Here is a 21,301-nt window from a genome sequence, read left to right as displayed (position 1 = left end):
ATGATGCCTATTAAAAACTTTCAAGGTAAAATGACAAAATATAGGAATAGAACACTTAAGTTTCAAACCAGTTAGCATGTTCTTGGGTAGAGAAGTCTAATTATCCAAAAACATTAATCCTCTCCAAATTACTACATAGTTTTAATTAAATTTTAATAAGAATACAAATAGTTTTTTGGGGGAGAGTGAAATGGATAAAATTACTTTAAAGTTCATATGGAATAATAAATTCCCCAAAATTTAGCCAAGAAATGGGCAAGAAAATTATTTTTAAAAAGTAAATAGGGGAGTTGTCTTAAGAGATAATAAAAATTTACTTCATAAAGACTTAAGAAAAAGATATGGTTGTAACATAAGAACAAACAGGTCTGTAGACTAAAGCAGCAAGTTCAGAAATGGATACAAGAAAGGGACTTAATTACCACGAAGATGGAATTTCAATGCAAAACAGAAAAGATGGCTTATTTAATAAATGGTGAGGGCATGTCTAGAACAAAGCTTGGCCACTACCTCTTTGCTACGTATAAACATAATTCCAAAGGGATTAAAGGTTCACGATTAAATAATTAAAGCCATAAAAGTACTGGAAGAATGTTTAGGAAAATATTTATATAACTGTGAGGTGGGGAAATTATTATTAAACAAGGCAAGAAATCCAGATACTATGATGAAAAAAATAGAAGAAATTTAACAAACAACAGATCAGGAAAAACAGTTGCAATACATATAGAATCCTTAATATATAAATAGCTCCTATAACTTGTTAAGAAAAAAGCAAACAATTCCTAAGGAAAAAAGTGAAGGAAATTCAGAGAAGAGGAAAATAAAGTGGCCAAGTCACATGAAACAATGTCCAGTCTCACTAGTGGTAAAGAAAATACAAGGTAAGCATCTGTGAGATACCATCTTCTGCCACCACCTTGGTCACAGACAGTACAGACAGAAGATGGGATGGAGGGAGGAGGGGAATGGAGAGTGGAGGGAGAGACAGAGGGCAGGAGGAAGAGCAGAAAGAATATCTAATATTGGTAAAGATTTAGGGAAATGGAAGTACTCCTATATTTCTGAGAAGAATGTAAATTACTAGAACTCTTTATAAAGTAGGATATTCTCTATTAAAATGTCAAATACATACAATATATGTATATTATTATTAATATACAATATTATTTATGAAAATGTAACTTACAGAAATAAAGGCACCAGCATATTCAATGGTATTATCATAGTGTTGTATGGTGACAGACGGTGGCTCCTTTTGTCCTGAGCACAGCATAACTTATAGACTTGTCTAATAACTATATTATACATCTGAAACTAATGTAACATTGTGTCCACTATAATCAATTTAAATAAATAAATTAAATAAATAAATAAATAAATGCACCAGTAGAGAAGGCTATGCATATAAAGATATTTAGTGCAACAGTATTTTTAGTGAAAACAAAACATAACTCGAACATCTGTCAAAGGAGAGACAGCTGAATATATTGTGGTCTTCTAGGTCAACAGTCCTGAAGCTATTTTAAAAGGTGCATTAGATTTATCCCTACCCAGGACCCATTATTTAGTGGGAAAAATGAAGTGCAAAATAAAAGTATGCTCCCACTTCTGACCAAACAACCACACATCTACACAAACCCTACACCCATTTCAATAGGAACTTGGAGAAAAGACACATACCAAACTGAGTTCAGAAGGATGGAAATGGGGAGTAAAGGGAAAGGAGAGATTATAACTTCTTCTTTATAACATCTTCAAATTGTTTAGTTACAATGAACGTATGTATTAGTTTAGGGAAAATTAATGAAGATAAAAACAATGACAAGCATATGAGGGCAGAGAAAAAACTCTGATAAGCTGTGTTATACGCTACCCACTTGTCTTTACATCGGATAATTAACTCCTCATTTACTGTTACTTCTTTTTTGGTCAAATAGAAAAAGTTAATAGCCGGAAGACAAATTTTTTTAAAAAGTTTCATGGGGGGGGGTACTTAATTCCTAAGGATTGATGCTTTTTATTTAAGAAGGGGTAAAATATTAAGAAAAAAAAATTTCCCATGTTAAAATCCCAAAGAAAGCCTAAAGCTCTGGCTTGAAACCGCCCTGTTTAGGTGGTGGTGTGTGGGCTGGTTCTGTGCTGTTGACTGTTTTCCATGGCTCGGTGCCCTTGCCTGCTTTCCTCCCCGCAAACCAACTGAATACACTCCCGGGAGTGAACTGGCTGCTGGGAACCAGAGCCGTGCAACCCCCTCATCTCTGCTCACAGGCTCTCTTGGTCTCCAAGCAGATGCTTTGGCTTCTACATCAAATGGGTTCCGGAATGCATAGAAGTGAAATGGCTTGCTTTTGCAAACCATTCTGACGGGAGGAGGAGAAGAGGAAATGGTTTATCCCAGCGGATGAAACAGAAGAGAAGAGAAGAGAAGAGGACCAGCGTTCCCAACAAGCTCTTGAAGGACAGCGACTCTATGGAATCTGCCCTTTCAGAGTCACGTTCAAGGTACACTCTGGCCTTCCCTGGTGGAATGCTTCGCTTTTAACTGTTACTTCATCAGTAACGAATATTGCACAGAAATAATAATGATACCTCACGTTTCTACAGCACTTGATATCTTACAAAGCACTTTAAGATACCTTAAAGGAGCCAGGTATCAGATCAGTATCACTCCCATTTATAGGTGAAAATGACTCAGAGAAGTTCAATCTTTTTCAGTCACGTGGCAAGTTGCTAACTCTGGTCTCCAAACCCCAAATCCAGCAGGGAGCTCAGGTATGAAATCACAGGGACAAAGGGGAACTACAGGCAAACCAATGAATAAAAGCAGGTTCTTGGGAAAAAACAGCTCTTCCTGCCCCTTAGGGAAAAAAAAGATTGTAGTCTAGGAGTAATATTCTATGCCACCTCAGAGAGAAACTCTCCTCATTTACTGGAATAGAGCTGCTGACTAGAAGGAAATCCCACGCTCTGCCCACCCACATCCTACCTAACCTTCAAGGCCACCAGACCTCTAAAGCCCAGGGGGACAGAGGATGCATATCTTTTGTCTCTACAGCCTCAGGGCCCAGCCCTGGGTCTGGCACAGACTAGAAGCCACTAAGTTTCTATCTCTAGTAGTTTCGAATCCACCTACCTCTTCCATCCACCCCCACGCCTCGCCAGGGTCCTACCCAACGTCAATCCTCTCTCCCCATGACTACTTCGACTGCCCCTCCATCCATCCCCCACACAGCAAACAGCACCCACAAAGGCCTACTGATTAATCATCGCCATCAGGCCCCTGACTAATTCTCTGAAGCCTCACCTCCGCCTCTTGCTCAGTTCCCTTCCCCTCCATGCTTCAGCCACGCTGGCTTCCCTTCAGGCTCTCCAACAGTCCACATGCTTTCCTGCCTTGGGCCCTTACCCACATGTACCTGTCCCTACCTGGATTATCCTTTCCCACAATGCCCTTCTTCCCTACCTGCTGCCTTAGCTCTTGGCCTAATGAGCACCTCATCTCAGTTTAAACACTGCCTTGTCAAGCAAGCCTGCCCTGACCACATTCCTACTTATTTACTTTATAAAACCATACGTCCTTGGCTGAGAATGACAGTGAGAAGGATCATGCTTGTTTTATGACGTACTGTTCACTATCACCTTACTCAGTGCCTGGCAGATAAGGAGGTGCTCAGTGAGCATCAGCTGAAACTATAATGAGCTGAAGGCTGGACTCAGATTCTAGTGTGCCGCGTTCTCAGGCTTTCCACGGCACTGTCCCTCTCTTAGGGCACATGATGACATGTGTGAGAGTTACCGGAGTCTTTTTTTCCTATCAGATTACAAGCTACTTAGAAGTCTAATATACCTTGGTATTCCCTATCGGTTCTTCTGAACAGTGGATGAACTCCTGCACCAACACAGGGAAATACGAAGAAAGGCTGCAGTCTCTAGTCAACCACAGACAACGGCTTCTCCTAATAGGGGACTGCCCCGCAAGCCTTGAGCACCTTGGATAGGCAGAGACTCTGCCCAGAAAATGAGAAGTGAAACCTGGAAAGCAATGGTAGTGTGAGGGTGAGAACAGGACAAGCATGTACTGCTAAAGGGGAGTTTCTTACCTTGGCAGAAACTTTCTGGAGCCAAACCAGAATATGTGTAGGAGATCTAAGCAAGTTCCCCTCTGACCTAGCCATGCCCTATTAAAAAACCAGAGACATGAAACCACTGGGTGATGATTTAAGTGTTTTTCTGTACTGTCTAGCTTTCCTTTCATGAACATGTTCTAATTTCATAATCTGGGGAGAAAAAAAAAAAACCCACCACAATAAATGTTATAAAAGCAAACCAGCAGAAAAATCCAGTGACAATCTTAGACCGCAGAATCATCCGTCCTTATGTCTCCTTACTCGACTTGGGATTGCAGACTCCGGGTCCTCCGGGGTGGGGTCCCCCTGCAATTAGTCAGGAAGAGTTCCCATCCTTCATCAGATGCCTTGGGCAGGAAGGAGCCAGGAGTGAAAGCTTCCGCAGGGCACAGTTCTCATCTCTCCCTAATGCAGATGCTGGTAAAGCTCTGAGAATTAGGAGATGGAGGGGAAGTGTGGGGGTAACCAACCGGCTCAAGACCAGGATCCCCAGCCGCTAAATGCTGGTGCAGCTCAACTGTTCATTGACGTGCCTGTCTTTCCTGATGCGTGGAGAACCTCACAAGGCCATGGCTGTTTCCTCACAGCCCTGTTCCTCCACACACCCTAGTGCTTCGTACTAGTCCGCCTCTCGTGTAATTTACTGAATGGCAGAGATCACGCCTATGAAGTCCTAAACATAATGACTGACCTAGGTCCCTGTGACATAATAAGAAGGCATTTTTATAATGTCCCCAAAGGTCCATTATTCATTTTGGAAAAGCCCAGTTGAAGAGTAGTCATTTCTTGGAAGATCAAAGAGACTTCTTTTAAATAAAGTTAGGAAATTGCCGGCCTCCTCAAGCAAGAGCCAATGCATTTTAATCTGCTGTTCACAATCACTCAGCATGGCAGCTTCCGAAGGAACCACTCTGTGAAGGCGCTCAAAGTTTTCATAAGGCCTTTCTGAAAGACTTCCAGGAGGTAGAGAGCTCAGCTTCGGGTCATGATTAATGACTTGTTTCCAAGAACTTGAGATTTTTCCATGTCTGTCTCCACTTAGGAATCACTTCTGGCCCCTTGTGCAAACACTCAGCAGAGTTAATTGGGTGAACTCAGCTTCTCGTCACACTCAGAGAATAACACCTGCCACCAGTTTCTTCCTTAAGTGGCTGGGCTAGCATCCTCGGGTCCCAGGAGAACAGCACCTACTTCTGGTTTTGGTCTGAGCACCCGACTGAGTGATAGGAAATGGTGCTAAGGCTTGGCTGAAAGAGCCAGCATGGGAGCTCTGATCAATTCAGAGAGGACACCACATCCCGCATACAGATGGCATCCTGTGACTGATGGGGCCAGGCCCTATATACATTGGCTAGCGTTCTCTTTCTGGAAACCATAAAGTAGGCAACCCCAAGCATGTTTTTTGTGCCAACTAGGTGCACTATAAGCTTTATCCTGTCTCATCCTCGTGGCACCCCTGGAGGAAGGTGTGTGTAATTGTGACACCCCCCCCCCACACATTCCAGAAGAGAAGCAGGCTCTAGGAGGTAATCTGTTGGAGATGTCTCCACTAGGAGATGGTGAGGGCAGAGCTCTCTCTGCTACCCTCCCCAGCTTCTCACTGACCTCTACACACTCTGAAGTTAACAGGGACTGTGGACACCCACCAGCCCAGGGGGCGCAAAGGTAAACGTCTACAGGGGCCAAGCGGGAGGCATGAGACCAGAGATGGTGACAGATGGGCAAGCAAATGACACAGACAGTACTAAACTGGAGAACAATCCTGCTAAAGACATTCAAATTCAAACAAAAATAAAAACCCAAACCACATACCTTCCTTTCAGAATATCACCTCCTCACCACTGTCTTTGGAAGAGGAACCACCTTTTTTTTTTTTTTCCTCAAATAGGTGCCATGCATAACATGTAGCCCAATGCAGGGCTGGAACTCACCACCCTGAGATCAAGACCTGAGCTGAGATCAAGAGTCGGACGCGTAACTGACCGAGCCACCCAGGCGCCGCTGGGACCATTTTCTTAATTAGCGGGAGTCTGGAGATCTTGAGCAGCTGGGCTGAGGCAGAGAGCCTTGGGCCCCCTGCCCAAGACCATGCGTGGCTCCGTGGTAGCAACGGTCCACTTTCAAAGGGCTGAGCCGTGGAGAAGACCAAAACACTCAGATACGCCAAGGGGCTTTGAGAACCCTCCTGGTAACCATGATCTTAACTCAAACAGTTTTTTTTTTTTTTTTTTAAGATTTTATTTATTTATTTGACAGAGATCACAAGTAGGCAGAGAGGCAGGCAGAGAGAGAGGAGGTAGCAGGCTCCCTGCTGAGCAGAGAGCCCGATGCGGGGCTCGATCCCAGGACTCTGAGATCATGACCTGAGCCAAAGGCAGAGGCTTTAACCCACTGAGCCACCCAGGCGCCCTCAAGCAGTTTTTAAATACTGCATTTTCCTGAGGGCTGGACACTCTGGTAGCCTTAAAGACAGAAATCTCTTAAACTGCCAACACCTGGCCCCCTGGCCGCTCAAAAATCCAAGACCTGACCACATCTTCTGTTTTTCTTTGCACTCTGGCCCCAGCCACGCTGTCCTGAAGCAGCAGTCGCCATGTCTAGGTGACATGAGGTGGAAGGGCCCAGAGGGAGATTTTCCCTTCCTCTTCTCTTCATTGCCAAGCTACGGACTAGGAGGGTGGGCTCTGTGTTAAAACTGAGTATGCCCGGTCTCCTCTGGACCTTTCTACCAGGGGACGGGGTTCTGGTCATGGATGAGACAGACTCACGAGAGGGGACACATGGTCTAGGGGAGACAGTGAATGAAGTTCTGCCAGTAATTATGTGAGCCCAGTTCAGGTGAACGGGGAAGGTGGTCGGGATGATACGGGAACATACCATGGAGATTAACCCTCAGTCAGTGGAGTTAGGAGCAAGGACACGGACCACCTCAGGTTATGGAAAAGGCTGAGCATCACGTGGGGTTGAGCACTTAAGAGACACTCGATAGGGATCATTCTTTTTCTCCCTGCCCCCACCCAACACTGTGCATGCCCCTGCACACCACGCTCAAGAATACCAAACCTTACAAAACTATAAAAAACTCAAAAGTAACTTACTCTTGCCTGTTTTATATCCTCTTTTAATTGTCCTTCTAGGGGCCGGTTTTTAGCCACTCTGGGATACTGGAAACCAAGAGTACTTTGATCCTCAAGCTCTGAGGATTCTCCGCAAGCAGAAGAGATACGGATGGTTCATTTCAAGCTGAATTCCAAAATATAGCGATCATCTAGTTTTGTCCCTTTATTTAGGTACAAAAGAGGAAACAGGCCCAGAGTGTGGAACACTCACTCAGGCTGCAAACCGTCCGTGGCTGGCCCTTTGTTTCTTAAAGCCAAAGTCTTTCCCCTTTAACCGTGATTTCCCAACTGTTTTGACCTGCGGGCAGGGGTGGTGGGTCGTAGGCAGCAGCTGCAAACCCTGTACCGCACACACACACCCCGGGAGGGAGAATGGTCAGCTCAGGCGCCTGCGGGTGAGGGGCCCAGGGCAACAAGGCCCTCCCCTCCCCTCCCCTCCCTTCCGCACCGCTTTGGAAGGACGCACCTGGCTTAAAGACCTGAGGACGGACCCCAACAAAGAAAATGCTGAAGTGCTTACTTAGACGATTGTTCTGTTTACTTTCTAGGCATCAACAGCAAATTTTAAAAAGGAAACAATAAAAAGACCACGAAGCCAAAGTTAAAGTCTCCCCATGCTTCTTTCCGTCTTGGGAGTCCGCCCAGCTGCCGCGCCAGTGGGATGCCTGTGATAAGCGAACTTCAGAAACCCAATCATTTCTAGATCGTGCATTTAGAATACCAATCTTGTCTTTGTGAGGGGAAGATTACAGGGAATTGTCACTTCCAGAGACACTTTTTTTTCTAGGATGTCTAAAATTGTTTGTACAGCCTTGGTAATTAGAGAAAGAACTAAAGGTTTTACAAACCCCAGTGTCTAATGAAGGACTTAACTTCTTCACCTATCTTCAGGGCAACGAGCTGCTTTTAAAGCTCTAGCCGATCTGTCCGTGTTCTTGGGGTAAAAATTCAAACAGCGTTTGAATGGAGCCCATCCGTGAAACTTGAGTTCAGACTCTAGCCCCAGGCAGTTGCAGACAAAGCCATAATTTGCAGAGCAATAATATATCATAATATAAAAATAGACACTTTCTGACCGACAGGCTGTGAAGCAAGCCAAGCCCTCCAGAGAGCTCTGCCTCCCTCCCTGCTCTCCCCAGGGCTGTGGGGGTGATGGTGGAGAATAAAGTTCTACTTACAAGAGCAGAGTTTCTCCAAGGTCCAGGGCTCCTCAGTCCAAGCCAAGGGAGAATTTAAGAAACCAGCATTCAAAACACCTCCCTTTTGAGGGGTAGCGAGATTAGCAGACCAGGCCAGCGGTGCAGTCTGGATTCTCTCTTGCCCTCTCTCCCTCTCGGAGTCTCTAAATGAAATGCACTTCGAGGTTTTAGTGGGTGTTTCCCACGTCCCGGGCCAAGTAAGTCCCCATTTGTTGTAACCCAATGCTCAGCCTGATGATGTCAACCACTCAGCTCCCTTGCTCGGTTTCCACCTCTCCGTCCACGGGGGAGATCCATTTCCTCTGGACAATGAGCTGGGAGGCTGTAACTTCATCCCAGGCAGTCACATTTGCCTAATATCCTTCCTTCAATTTTCAACAGCGCAGACTTAGTGACAAAAGGCTTCCTATCCACTCACTGGGCCAGGGCTCCTGGTCTAAGTCCCTTTGCCTCTAGTCACCACTGAGTGAAAGCGATCTAGTTTGCTTTGCTGTGTTTTAACTCACTTTTTTGGTGTGTAATACCCTCGTTAGGGTGGAGACTGGCATCCCCACTCCACCCCACCCTCCTTTCCTCCAGCTCCATGTTCCAAGTTGTTCCGTTTCCCCACCAAGTTTCCTAGGTGTGTTTTGGGCACGGTGTATGTTTGTCCTTCACTTAGGGGAGATGACACGTGCCCGAGTGCAAGGCTCAGAAGCAGCACTGGTCTGTTGCCTGGAGAACTCGGTTCTTTCTGGCCTCAATCACACTCCTAACTCCCTTGACCTCAGTTTCCCCATCAATAAAATGATGGTCTGGGGGTCTTCCACTTCTGAAATTCAACGGCTGAGGAGCTTATACACAGACACAAGATAAAGACCTGTACTGCAAGCTGGCTGATTACACGCTTGAGGGAGGGAAGAACCCTTGGCAGGTCAGAGGCCAATGGCCACGATGCCAGGCTCAGCCTGGCTCCTTTGACCCCCTTTGTGGTGGAGCCGCACTGTTTCTCTGGGAGAAAAACCCAAAGAATTCACTGAACAAGGCCTGGGGGACATGGAAAGAGGCAGCATAAACTACTCGATAAGATAAATAAGCAGAAGAGCTGTCCTTAGGGATTAACGTGGAACAGCAGTGATTAGGAGCGACCATAATAATCTCCTGCATTTGTGGAGTGCCTGCAGGCGGAGAGAGAAAAAAACTCTGTGCTTCTGGGTACAGAGTGAAGCAGTGTGACATGTACACTGCCTATGGGAACAGCGATCTGGGAACCAGAGCCATAGATCTGAGTCCTGTGTGACTTCACTTCTCTCAACTTTTTTTTTTTTTTAAACTGTAAATTGGGGTAAAAGGGCCTCCCTTTCAGGATTGTGAGGATTAAAGAACACATGCAAGGGGCAGAAAGCACCTGCACACACTAAGTGCTGATGGATGGTAGCTTCACTGTCCTACATAATCTCATCTGATTCTCATTTTAGGAGAATTAGTACCCAGGGGTTGAATTACTAGTCTGCTTTTCCTGGGTAGGAAAATGAAACAGAGACGCCAAGTGACATGCCCAAGGTCACACAGCTCAAGATTAAAGGGGCAGATATGGAAACTGAGTCTTTAACTCCTACTTAGTCCAGCACACATGCCATACACATGCCAATGCTATTTCTTTTTTTTCCTTTTTAAGATTTTATTTATTTGACACACAGAGAGAGATCACAAGTAGGAAGAGAGGCAGGCAGAGAGTGAGAGAGAGGAGGAAGCAGGCTCCCCGCTGAGCAGAGAGCCAGACTCGGGGCTCAATCCCAGGACCCTGGGACCATGACCTGAGCGGAAGGCAGAGGCTTTAACCCACTGAGCCACCCAGGTGCCCCGCCAATACTATTTCTAAATGGGATCATTTCTCCTTAGAAAAATGGGCTAAACTTATTATTTTTTTAAATGGGGAAGGGGTGGGTTCAGCCAGGTTGGGGCCAGGGGGTTGGGGGGGGAGTAGTCAATCTATTGCCTAAAGGAAACACTACAGGTCACTAGGTAAGAGGAGGTACTCACTTGCTTTGCTCCCCAAATACCATGTGACCGGAAGGAAGTCTGGGCTTCAGTCACCCCTTCCTCCAAAAGGCAGATCTGATTTGTCTTAAACCTACTCGGATGAGAAGCTGGGATTGAAGTTCTTTAGGGAAAGAAGAAAACTATTTAGAAGTGGAGGTAAGGCTGTGGGAGTTTATGACTTAACAAAACTTTAATTCTCAGAACTCTCTGATGCTGTGATCAGGAAGGACCAAGCAAATAGACTATACGTTAGGAGGGAGTTTGCCAGTCCAAAGGCTCTCCCATAAGCGGGCGTGGGGCTGTGGTGGAATGAAAAGAACTCCAGTTAACGGGAGTTAACTCGGAGCCTGTTCCCAGCTCAGAGAGACCTGAGTTTCCTTCCTGTCCCTGGACCTTCCAGCATTGGATGACCTTGGGCAAGTTAACTTCTATGTAAAGTGAGAATAATAATGGCACTTAACATAAAAGGTTCTTATCTGGATTAAGGGCCTGTGAACTACAAGTTCAAAACTATTTGAAAAAAAAAAATTGCAAAACTAAGCTGCGACATCCTAAAGTCAAGGCATTGTTTTCTCATTCTGACTCAGTGTCACCATCCTCTACCCCGAGGATGATGTAACAGTGCATGAATAAAGTCAAGAATGTCAGGAAGCCAGAAGAAGGACCCACTATTTCTTGAGAACGTCAGAATGAATAAGGAACAAAAGGCCCACCGGGAACTGTGAGGCGTGTTCTCAGCAGCAACACGCAGCTTGGAGGGACGGGAGGTGGCGGCTGGGGCCGTTATCTGCCGGGCCTTTATTCCAGAAGTCCAAGTGCACATCAGGAAATGAGCTGGGCCCTGGACAGGTCAGTTTGCCAAAATCACTCTCAGTGCTTTGTTATTTGAACAAAAGTAAAAGTAAGGAGCCCATTCATAAAAACACAGATATTGTTTTCTTCGACCACATACATTTTCTGACCCTCACCTGTAACACTGAGTAACTGTACACCTGTCACAGAACCCTGGAGAACAGACAAGGCCGGGCGCTCCTTCTGCCTTCGGACTGCCGACGACTGATGACAGCAGGGACACTGTGGCCTGGCGCCACGCTCTGTGCTGAGTGCTCTCGAGACACCACCTTCCATTAGCCTTTCACCTGGGAGGTGAGGAGCTTTAACAGCCCCTCCACTCACAGCTGCGGAGGCCGATGCTGCTGGGCCGACCGACCAGCACGAGGCTCACGGGACTAAGTGACAGAGCCTGGGCTCCTCGCCAGGGCTGCTGGGGCCCGGCCGGGATTCGCAGTCCCTTCCTCCGCTGCCTTCGGGAGGGTTTCCCTGCAGGAAAGCTGGCAGCTCGTCACAGCCCGAAGTCTCAGCTCCATCTGAAGAGGAAGGAAACTCCGCCTGCTCCTCCACACACAGAGCTGGTCTGACGGGCTCAGACAGCCCCCCTGCCACAAGGCTGCCCTGAGTTCCCACCCCTCACCCCCGTCTGGAAGGGGTCTCCCCCTCTGATGTTCCGTAGGACTTTACTGTTCCTCTATCAAGAAACTTACCCTTTTCTCCTCTTTGAGGCTTATTTATTTCTGGACAGCTCTTACTTATGCTGCTGCTAGAATCTGAGCTTCTTATAGAAAAGCTCTGTGTTTAATTTATGAGCATTTTGTACATAGGAGACACTTATTAAAATAAGGAAGGCTATAAATAACGACTTCTAACGGATGCTTACCATATGCCAGATAGTATTCTAACTGCTCTACAAAAATCATCTCATTTAACCCCCACGAGGGTCCTGTGAGGTAGATCTTACTACCACCCCCCAACCAACGAGGAGATTCTAGACCTGTCAGTCACGGAGCCCGTTCAGCTGGCAACTGACTGGCACCTGCTGAAAGGAGTATATGATGAATAAATTCTGGGCTCCGCGACTGACCTCGGAGTCGGAACAGCTGCTACAAAATGCAATGACCTCCTCACCCTATCCAAGGCAGGTTTCAGCTGTCATGCCATTTCAAACTTACTTATCCATTGAGAAGGACGCTGACTGAGACTTCAAGTTGTCATTACAGATTTTGTTTTCTTTCCAATTACAATTGTTTATTGTAAAAAAAAGAAAGAAGGAAAGAAATATAAAAGAACAGAAAACAGGGAGAAAATCATCCATCATTCAACCACCCAGAAATAACCAGTTAACTTCCTGGCATACAGACCCCCCAAAGAGCCGCACCTACACTGAAAACAATATTTGGGGGCACCTGGGAGGCTCAGCGGGTTAAGTGTCCAACTCTTGATTTCAGCTCAGGTCGCGATGATGATTTCAAGCCCTGCACTGGGCTCCACCCTGTATGTGGAACCTACTTAGAAAAATAACAAAAAAAAATTTTCTTTAAATCGGACACACAAATCATTTGGGGACAGAGAGGAGTCAATCCCACAAAAGATGACAAAGAAATGTTTGATGTTATTTTTTCTTCTGGTTTTGGAGTACACTTGGCTACTTTCTTTTCTTTTCTTTTCTTTTTTTTTTAAGATTTCATTTATTTATTTGACAGAGAGAGAGACACACAGTGAGAGAGAGAGAGAGCACAAGCAGGGGGAGTGGTTGAGGGAGAAGCAGACTCTCCACTGAGCAGGGAGGCCCATGTGGGGTTTGATCCCAGGACCCTGGGATCATGACCAGAGCCGAAGGCAGACGCTTAACGACTGAGCCACCCAGGCACCCCACCTGCCTGCTTTCTCTACAGGGTTTGATATCCGGAGGGTCCACCTCCTTGGCCCCCTCGGACGGCTGCTGATGTAGCCAGTGCACCCAATGGAGGGATCCGGCAGAAGGGAAGCCTGATCCCAGAGAGTATGCACCCAAAAAATGGGTAAGTTCACAGAATACCTCCCTTCTAGTATGAGACTGGACGTCCTTATCCTGTCCTTTGAAGGACCCTCAGTCTCACTGCTGCTCAGGTGCCCTAAAGCCAACTGTACCCATCGGTGTGGTACACAGAGCTCCTAGCAGCCTTCCAGGCAGGGCTGAGGCCTATGCGGCAAACAGACACCAATTCCAGGGGCGCCTGGGTGGCTCAGTGGGTTAAGCCTCTGCCTTCAGCTCAGGTCACGATCTCAGGGTCCTGGGATCGAGCCCCACATCAGGCTCTCTTCTCAGCAGGGAGCCTGCTTCCCCCCTCTCTCTGCCTGCTGCTCTGCTTACTTGTGATCTCTCTCTCTCTGTCAAATAAATAAATAAAATCTTTAAAAAAAAAAACAAACAAAAAACAGACACCAATTCCAGAGGAAACGAAGGCCTGTCTCCTTAAAGGAGGCTTTTATTATTGCTTACAATTGGGGGAAAAAAATTACAGAGCATTTGAGAAAGCCAACAGCATGACAGAAACTAAAGTAAAGAGAAAATGGACTCTTTTTATTTTTTTAAAGATTTTATTTATTTATTTGACAGAGAGAGATCACAAGTAGGCAGAGAGGCAGGCAGAGGGAGAGGGGGGAAGCAGGCTCCCTGCCAAGCAGAGAGCCCGATGTGGGGCTCGATCCCAGGACCCTGAGATCATGACCTGAGCCAAAGGCAGAGTCTTAACCCACTGAGCCACCCAGGTGCCCCAAGAGAAAATGGACTCTTATGGGAAAGAAAATTCAGACAAGTGAAAACCTTTAAAAAAAAATTCTTATGTTTTCAGAGAGATTCTGGTGATATCATATCCACAAAACGAAATAAGTTGATAAAACTGGACTCTTGGAAATTAATAATATTAAATTAACAGGTCAGTAGAAAAACTGGAAATTAAGAAAAGGAAATCTTCCAAAATACAGTATAGGGAAAAAATATTTAAAGGATGAAAAAGAATTTTGATATAGAACAGTAATCCGGGAAATTCAACATCAGTCTGAAACAGGAATTCCAGAGAAAGAATACAAAGAAAAGTACAATAGGAAATTATCTAAGAAATCATGAGGGAACATTCCTAGAGTCAAACGTTACATTTTTAAGACTTTAATTATTTGAGAGAGAAAGAGCACATGAGCAGGGGGGAGGGGTAGAGGGAGAGGAAGAAGCAGACTCCCCACTGAGCAGGGAGCCCAAGGTGGGACTCAATCCCAGGACCCCGGGATCATGACCTGAGCCGAAGGCAGATGCTTAATTGACTGAGCCACCCAGGTAGCCCCAAAATTGCATCTTTAAACTGAAAAGTTTATCAAGTGCTGAGGAGAAGGGAAGAGTTGATCATGCCTGCATGTAGTCTTCTAACCTTTCAGAATTCAAAAGGAAAAAAATCCTACATGTTTCTAGAGAGACAAACTGTTTCAAAAGAAGAGAATCAGACTGGTGTCACACTTCTGAACAAGAATGGCTACTTGAAGACACCGGAGCAACGCTTTCGAAGGTGAACATTCTAGGGGCACCTGGGTGGCTCAGTGGGTTAAAGCCTCTGCCTTCAGCTCAGGTTATGATCCCAGGGTTCTGGGATCGAGCCCTGCATCGGGTTCTCTGCTCCGCAGGGAGCCTGCTTCCCCCTGTCTCTGCCTGCCTCTCTGCCTACTTGTGATCTCTGTCAAATAAATAAAAATCTTTAAAAAAAAAAAAAAAAGGTAAACGTTCTAAAGGAAAATGACTTGGAACCTAGAATTCATCCTCACCCAGACAAAATAAAGCCATTTTTGAGGCATACGAGGACTCAGGACTGCTTCTCTCTTGTGCACTGTTTTCTCAGTAAACTCTTGGAGAATATGCTTCACCTAAATGAGGGTTTAAGCTATAAAGTAGGATTTGAAAGCAGGGATCTAACAAGAGAGATGGAAGGAATGCCAAGGCTGAAGATGAGGGCAGCTGTGGACCTCAGCAGACCTGCGGACCTAGAGAGCACCAGACTGACTACCGTGCGACAGTGGCAGCCTCTAAGAAAGCAGAGCTGAGGGACCCCCCACCCCCACCCCGAGACAGGTCTGCTGAAAACTGTACTGAGAGTCCATGGGAAAACAAGGACAGCCTTTACAGGAAGAAACAAGGAAAACTGAGCATATTAAAGAAGCTGTTATCAGTCCAGGAAAAGTCATACAGAAAGGAAAAATAACCAGAAAGTTACTGGCTCAGCAGGAGATAGTATTTATGATGTCATAATGCTATAAAACACTGAAAACTGACTTAACCAAAAAACTGTGATATTCGGAGAAAAAGGTAAAGGAGAAGTGTGAAGGGGGCTCTGGTGCTTGTGAAAAAGCTAAAGTCCCCCTGCTCCATCCTAGCAGGTCCGGAGGTAACCCTAAAACTGAAAAATGAAGAAAAAGCAGTATGGTAGTGTGTGGTCCTTGTTTGCATCTGAATGAAAAAATACGTGATCAGCAATTTCTGCAAGTAATAAGGGATTATTATTTTATGTGTGATAATGGTAGTATAGTTACCTTTTTAAAAAAGCAGTCCTTGTTCTCTTAGAGATACACGCTGAAGTAGCTATTAATGAAATGACATGATGTTTAAAACTTACTCCAAAATTATCCAGTAGCAGGGGGAAAAGTGGCCACAGGCATAGATGAAACAAGGCAGGTCGTGATTTTTTTTTTTTTTTTAATTTATTTGACAGACAGAGATCACAAGCAGGCAGAGAGGCAGGCAGAGAGAGAGGAAGGAAAGCAGGCTCCCTGCTGAGCAGAGAGCCCGATGCTGGGCTCAATCCCAGTACCCTGGGATCATGACCTGAGCCGAAAGCAGAGGCTTTAACCCACTGAGCCACCTGGGCGCCCCAGGTCATGATTCTTTTTTTTTTTTTTTAAAGATTTTATTTATTTGACAGAGAGAGAGATCACAAGTAGAGAGAGAGAGAGAGGAGGAAGCAGGCTCCCTGCCTAGCAGAGAGCCTGATGTGGGACTCAATCCCAGAACCCTGAGATCAGGACCTGAGCTGAAGGCAGAGGCTTAACCCACTGAGCCACCCAGACAGCCCCGGTCATGATTCTTAAAGCTTGGCTCATTATATTATTCGAATATTGTCCATGTTCTAAAATTTCCATAAGAAAATGTTCACAGAGAGAGAGAGCTGTATAAGCATATTATTTGGATATATGGAAGTAACAGAACGAACAGCCAGCAGGATCAAAAGTGTATGCTCTTGGGACCAGGGCAGGAGGCAGGGTACTAGTGGGAGCAGGAGACAGCTGTTTTCAGTGCAAGTTTATAATGATATTTGATCTTAAAAAGAAGAAAGCAAACCTATGTGCATGTGCCATTTTGACTAAAACAAAAATTTTAAAAATACATATTTATTGGGGCACCTGGGTGGCTCAGCGGGTTAAAGCCTCTGCCTTCAGCTCAGGTCATGATCCCAGGGTCCTGGGAGCCCACATAGGGCTCTCTGCTCAGCAGGGAGCCTGCTTCCCTCTCTCTCTACCTACTTGTGATCTCTGTCTGCCAAATAAATAAAATCTTTAAAAAAAAAGTATATTTATTTTAGAGAGAGGGAAAGAATAGGGGGAAGGGGCAGAGAGAGAGGGAGAGAAAGTATCTCAAGCAGATTCCCTGTTGAGTGTAGAGCCTGATGTGGGGGGCTTGATCCCACCTCTGAGATCATGACCCGAGCTGAAATCAAGAGTAGGACACTTAATGTGCTGAGCCACCCACCCAGATGCCCCAAAACACAATGCATTTAATTTTTTTGAAAAGATTTAATTTGTGAGACAGAGCATGAGCAGGGCTAAGGGCAGAGCGACTTCCCACCAAGTGCAGAGCCTGACATGGGGCTCAATCCCAGGACCCCGAGATCACAACCTGAGCCGAAGTCAGACACTTAACGGACTGAGCCTCCCAGGTGCCCCAACACAATTAATTTTAAAAAGGAAATGGAAGGGGTGGGGAGGGCATGTGGCTGGCTCGGTCAGTGCAGCATGCGACTCTTGATCTTAGGGTTGTGAGTTCGAGCCCCAGGGGTGTAGAGATCACTTAAAAAAAAAAAAAAGAAAGAAACGGAGGGTTAAAAGCGGAAGTCACCTCAGGTGAGGGGGTAAGCAGGAAACTGATGCCTTTTTGGACATGCAGTTTTTTCAACTGATGTTCCTATATTATGATTTTTAGAAAATATTATCTATTTTTATTAGTTATTGCCATCAGCTTTTAGCTGGGCCTTTTGCTAATCTCGACGTTTACAAACTGAATCTGTTTCTCCAGGTAAAGAATCCTGAATAACCCAGAGTGAGTATCTCCACATTAAATGTAATAATAATTATTACTGCAGTTTAATAATTATCTACCATTTGTCAGTGCTTTATATATGTTATTTCTAATCTTTATAACACTGTTGGAAGACTGATATCATATTCCCATTTTATAGATGGTAAGATTAAGGGTGAGAGCCACATCAGCCTCGTGCTTGAGGTTACAGAAGGCCAAGCTTGAGACTCTTCCCACTACCCTATCTCTCCTTCACAGCCCACTGGTTTGGGACAGTCCAGAACGTACTTTTGCATCCATTTTGTCATCCGATCCATGAAGCGGGAGAGACAGAATTACCTCTACCTGACAGATGAAGAATGAAAGCTGAAAGTCAGGTAACTTGCTGAAGCGTCCGTTCCTTAACTCAGGACTTCTCTGTCATCCCCATCATCTGTCCCCTCTACAACAAAATGCTGTTTTCATAACCTCCTCAGAGGCATGTGACGTAAGAGTCACTGTAAATGAATGCAGTTGAAGCAGGAATTTTAAAAAGAGACTTATTTTTTCCAAAGGAAATATAGTAATAAACCATGGAATGTCCTTAGTTGCTCTAACGTCAGCATTTTACTCGAGTCCTCAAAGGGGTTCTTAAAATGTCAGCAGCCTGTCTTCCTGGCAGAGGGAGATGGGCGGCTGGCAGGGGCAGCCTGCAGCAGTTCTGACAACCGGTGCCACGTTTCTCAGCTCCAAAAGAAGGGTATGAGCCAGGCATGCTTTGGCCCTGGAAAAAAAAAAAGTGTGTCTCCATCTCTTAAATCTACTTACATCAGTGGCCATGTGGCCCCAGGGCTTTTGATAGTTGCCAGGAAGCTTAGATCGGTGCTACTCTCGAGCAGAGCAGTTCATAAAGCTGTATGACAGGCTGGGGCGGGGGGCAGGGGGTCGGGAGCCCAAAGTGGGGAACTGAAGGGCTTGAATGTCTGTCCTCTGGTCATCTCCAACCCTGGGTAGCTGATGGCCCTGCCTGGCAAAGAGGCAGACTAAGAGCTGGGCCCAAGGGCCATGAACTTGGCTTAAGAGCCTGTTCCCTGGCTGTTCCGGCATCTGAACAATGGCCAAGCAGCAGCTAGGGGGAAGGAGCCGTTTACTAGAGTTCAAACTATTTATAGGACCAGCAATCTGCACATATTTGGATGACAAATCTCTGGGTTGCAAGTGAGCCATGCTTTGCTCCTGGACAATTTCATCAAACACACTCCCTCCCCACGCCGCCCCCGGGCCCCTTCGTGTTGCCCTTAGGATGTTTTATTTAAATTGCTGCGTTAAAAAAAAAAATCAAGATCATAAAAAGAAATCACATTTTAGGAACAAGCGACTTTAATCCATTTGCCTAGGAGCTTAAACTACATAGTATCATTTTCTTTCAGGCTAGAATCAGAGATTAAATTCTAATACATGCGTAAATTTTAAAAATAAGACAAATTAAAACAGTATCCGCATGAGCTCTGTAATTTCACAGGTACTCGATCACTGTAATGATGCTGAGCCCCAGTCAAGCCCTGCAAAAAGGAATGTTTCCGACAACGGTTCTAAGACGATAAAAGGCCCCACAGAACAGATCCACAAACGCTATGCAACCAGATCCACGTTACAGCCAAACAGAGGAGGCACCACACCCCGAGGGTGCCCGCAATGCCACTGCCCCCAGCGTGTGCCACCCAGGAAGGGGTTTGATTGGAACAAAAAGACGTACAGAGCCTTCCGCACCGTTTCAACACACAAAAGGTTACGGTACCCTTGCCAACGCATCTGTTTGGAAAAACCAGCGTACCTCCAAATGCTGCCTTGTTTTTACAGCAAAGGCAATGCTGATCAGCCGCCTCCCCTGAGCCAGGCACTGTCTCATTCCAAAAGGGAGATGTGGATGGTAATCGACATGCATGCCCCCGCTAACGCGCTGGCGGCCTCCAGCCCCATCGCCCAATCGGGCAGGAACTGGTGCAGAGAGAAAGGGCGCTGAGTGAGAAGGAAGGTTTAGAGTACAGGGGGTGATGCTGGACAATTAAGAGATTCGTCCAAGGGACCAACCTGTTTCCTTATTTTTAACCCCTGCTAACGAAGCTCTTTAGAAGACAAACACGGAATGTCTCCAAGATAATCTTGAGATTAACCCCACTTTTTTTTCCCCAAAGATTTTATTTACTTATTCGTTTGACAGAGAGAGAGAGCATGAGAGAGGAAACAGAAGCAGGGGGAGTAGGAGAGGGAAAAGCAGGCTTCCCACCCGCGTGGAGCCCGACCTGGGGCTTGATCCCAGGACTTCGGGATCATGACCTGAGCTGAAGGCAGACGCTTAATGACTGAGCCATCCAGGTGCCCCTAGATTAAACCCACTTTTTAAAAAATCGGGAGAAAAGTAAAAGTGGTAAAAGAGTGAAGGAATGAAGCATGTTTATATATAGAGGGAATGTGAATTATTTTAGAAATATTTTGCTGAGGGGCGCCTGGGTGGCTCAGTGGATTAAGCCGCTGCCTTCAGCTCAGGTCATGATCTCAGGGTCCTGGGATCGAGTCCCGCAGCGGGCTCTCTGCTCAGCAGGGTGCCTGCTTCCCTCTCTCTCTCTCTCTCTCTCTCTCTGCCTGCCTCTCCGTCTACTTGTGATCTCTCTCTGTCAAATAAATAAATAAAATCTTTAAAAAAAAAAAAGAAATATTTTGCTGATCAGTTGGTAATATTTGGGCAATATGTGATTAAAGGCTTTAATGCACGTAATTTTGATCCCATGAGTCTACTTCTAGGAATTTAAACCATTTCCTCATCATTCAGACCTTAGCTAAAATGTCACCTCTTGGGGACTTCTCCAACCCACTCAACCTAAGGTAACTACCCATCTATCACATCACTTTCCTTTTTAAAAGATTTTATTTATTTATTTGAGAGAGCGAGCACCTAAGTGGGGGGAGAGTCAGAGGGAGAGGGAGAAGCAGACTCCTTGATGAGCATGGAACCTGATGCAGGACTCGATTTCAGGACCCTGAGAGATCATGACCTGAGCCAAAGGCAGACGCCCAACTGAGCCATCCAGGTGCCCCAGATCACTTTCTTTTAATTGTCTGCACAGCACTGCTATTTTTCTTATCCATTAATTTCTGTACTGTTCATCCTCACTGCCATTCCCTACCATCCACACTAAAATGTTAGCTTTATAGGAGCAGGGACCAGGTTTGTCAAATGTACTGCTTTCTTCCTATGTGCTGGGTACTAGCCGCAGATGTTACATGTGTCATCTCATTCAGTCCTCACAGCCGTATGAGGTTTGTTATTATCCCATTCTACAGATGAGCAAACTGAGGCACAGTTTTAAGTCTAGTGAGTGGCCAGCAAATGGCAGTGGGAATATGAACACTGCTGTGTATGACCACAAAGCCTTTGCTCTTAACTGCTTCCCTCAAAACGAGCCAGAAGTTTCAAACTACACACTTTTTGACCAAGCATTACAGTTCCGGAAATTTGTTATATGGAGATAATCAGACAAGAACAACGGTGAGATACATTTTTATTTACTGCAGGCTGCTTACAGAAGCAAATATTGGAAATATGTTTAGGCAAGTCATCAGTTAGCTATAAGCCTCAAGTTTACTTTTTGGTAAACAGGAGGCCCCATCTCAGAGATACTGTGAAGATTTAATGAGACAGAGCAC

General features: G+C 45.6%; 1 protein-coding gene across 9 annotated transcripts in view; it reads right to left on the bottom strand.

Moving 5' to 3' along the window:
- The window catches only part of PKIG (cAMP-dependent protein kinase inhibitor gamma), a 98,282-nt gene that overhangs the window by 24,045 nt on the left and 52,936 nt on the right, over positions 1–21,301 (bottom strand). For 2 of the 9 annotated variants that reach the window (XM_047744933.1, XM_047744935.1), the window contains exon 1: positions 8,428–8,597. The exons of 4 other annotated variants lie outside the window; for them this stretch is intronic. The gene's annotated coding sequence lies outside the window, so the exon portion shown is untranslated. Of the gene's footprint in view, positions 1–8,427; positions 8,598–19,430; positions 19,546–21,301 lie in introns of those variants that run through there. 3 more of the 9 variants (XM_047744929.1, XM_047744932.1, XM_047744937.1) reach the window with 3 other exon arrangements.

This window comes from Lutra lutra, chromosome 9 (genome assembly GCF_902655055.1).
Source record: "Lutra lutra chromosome 9, mLutLut1.2, whole genome shotgun sequence".
Lineage (NCBI taxonomy): Eukaryota > Metazoa > Chordata > Mammalia > Carnivora > Mustelidae > Lutra > Lutra lutra.
The sequence above is the reverse complement of the archived record's forward strand: the minus strand, read 5'-3'. Positions and strand labels throughout refer to the sequence as shown.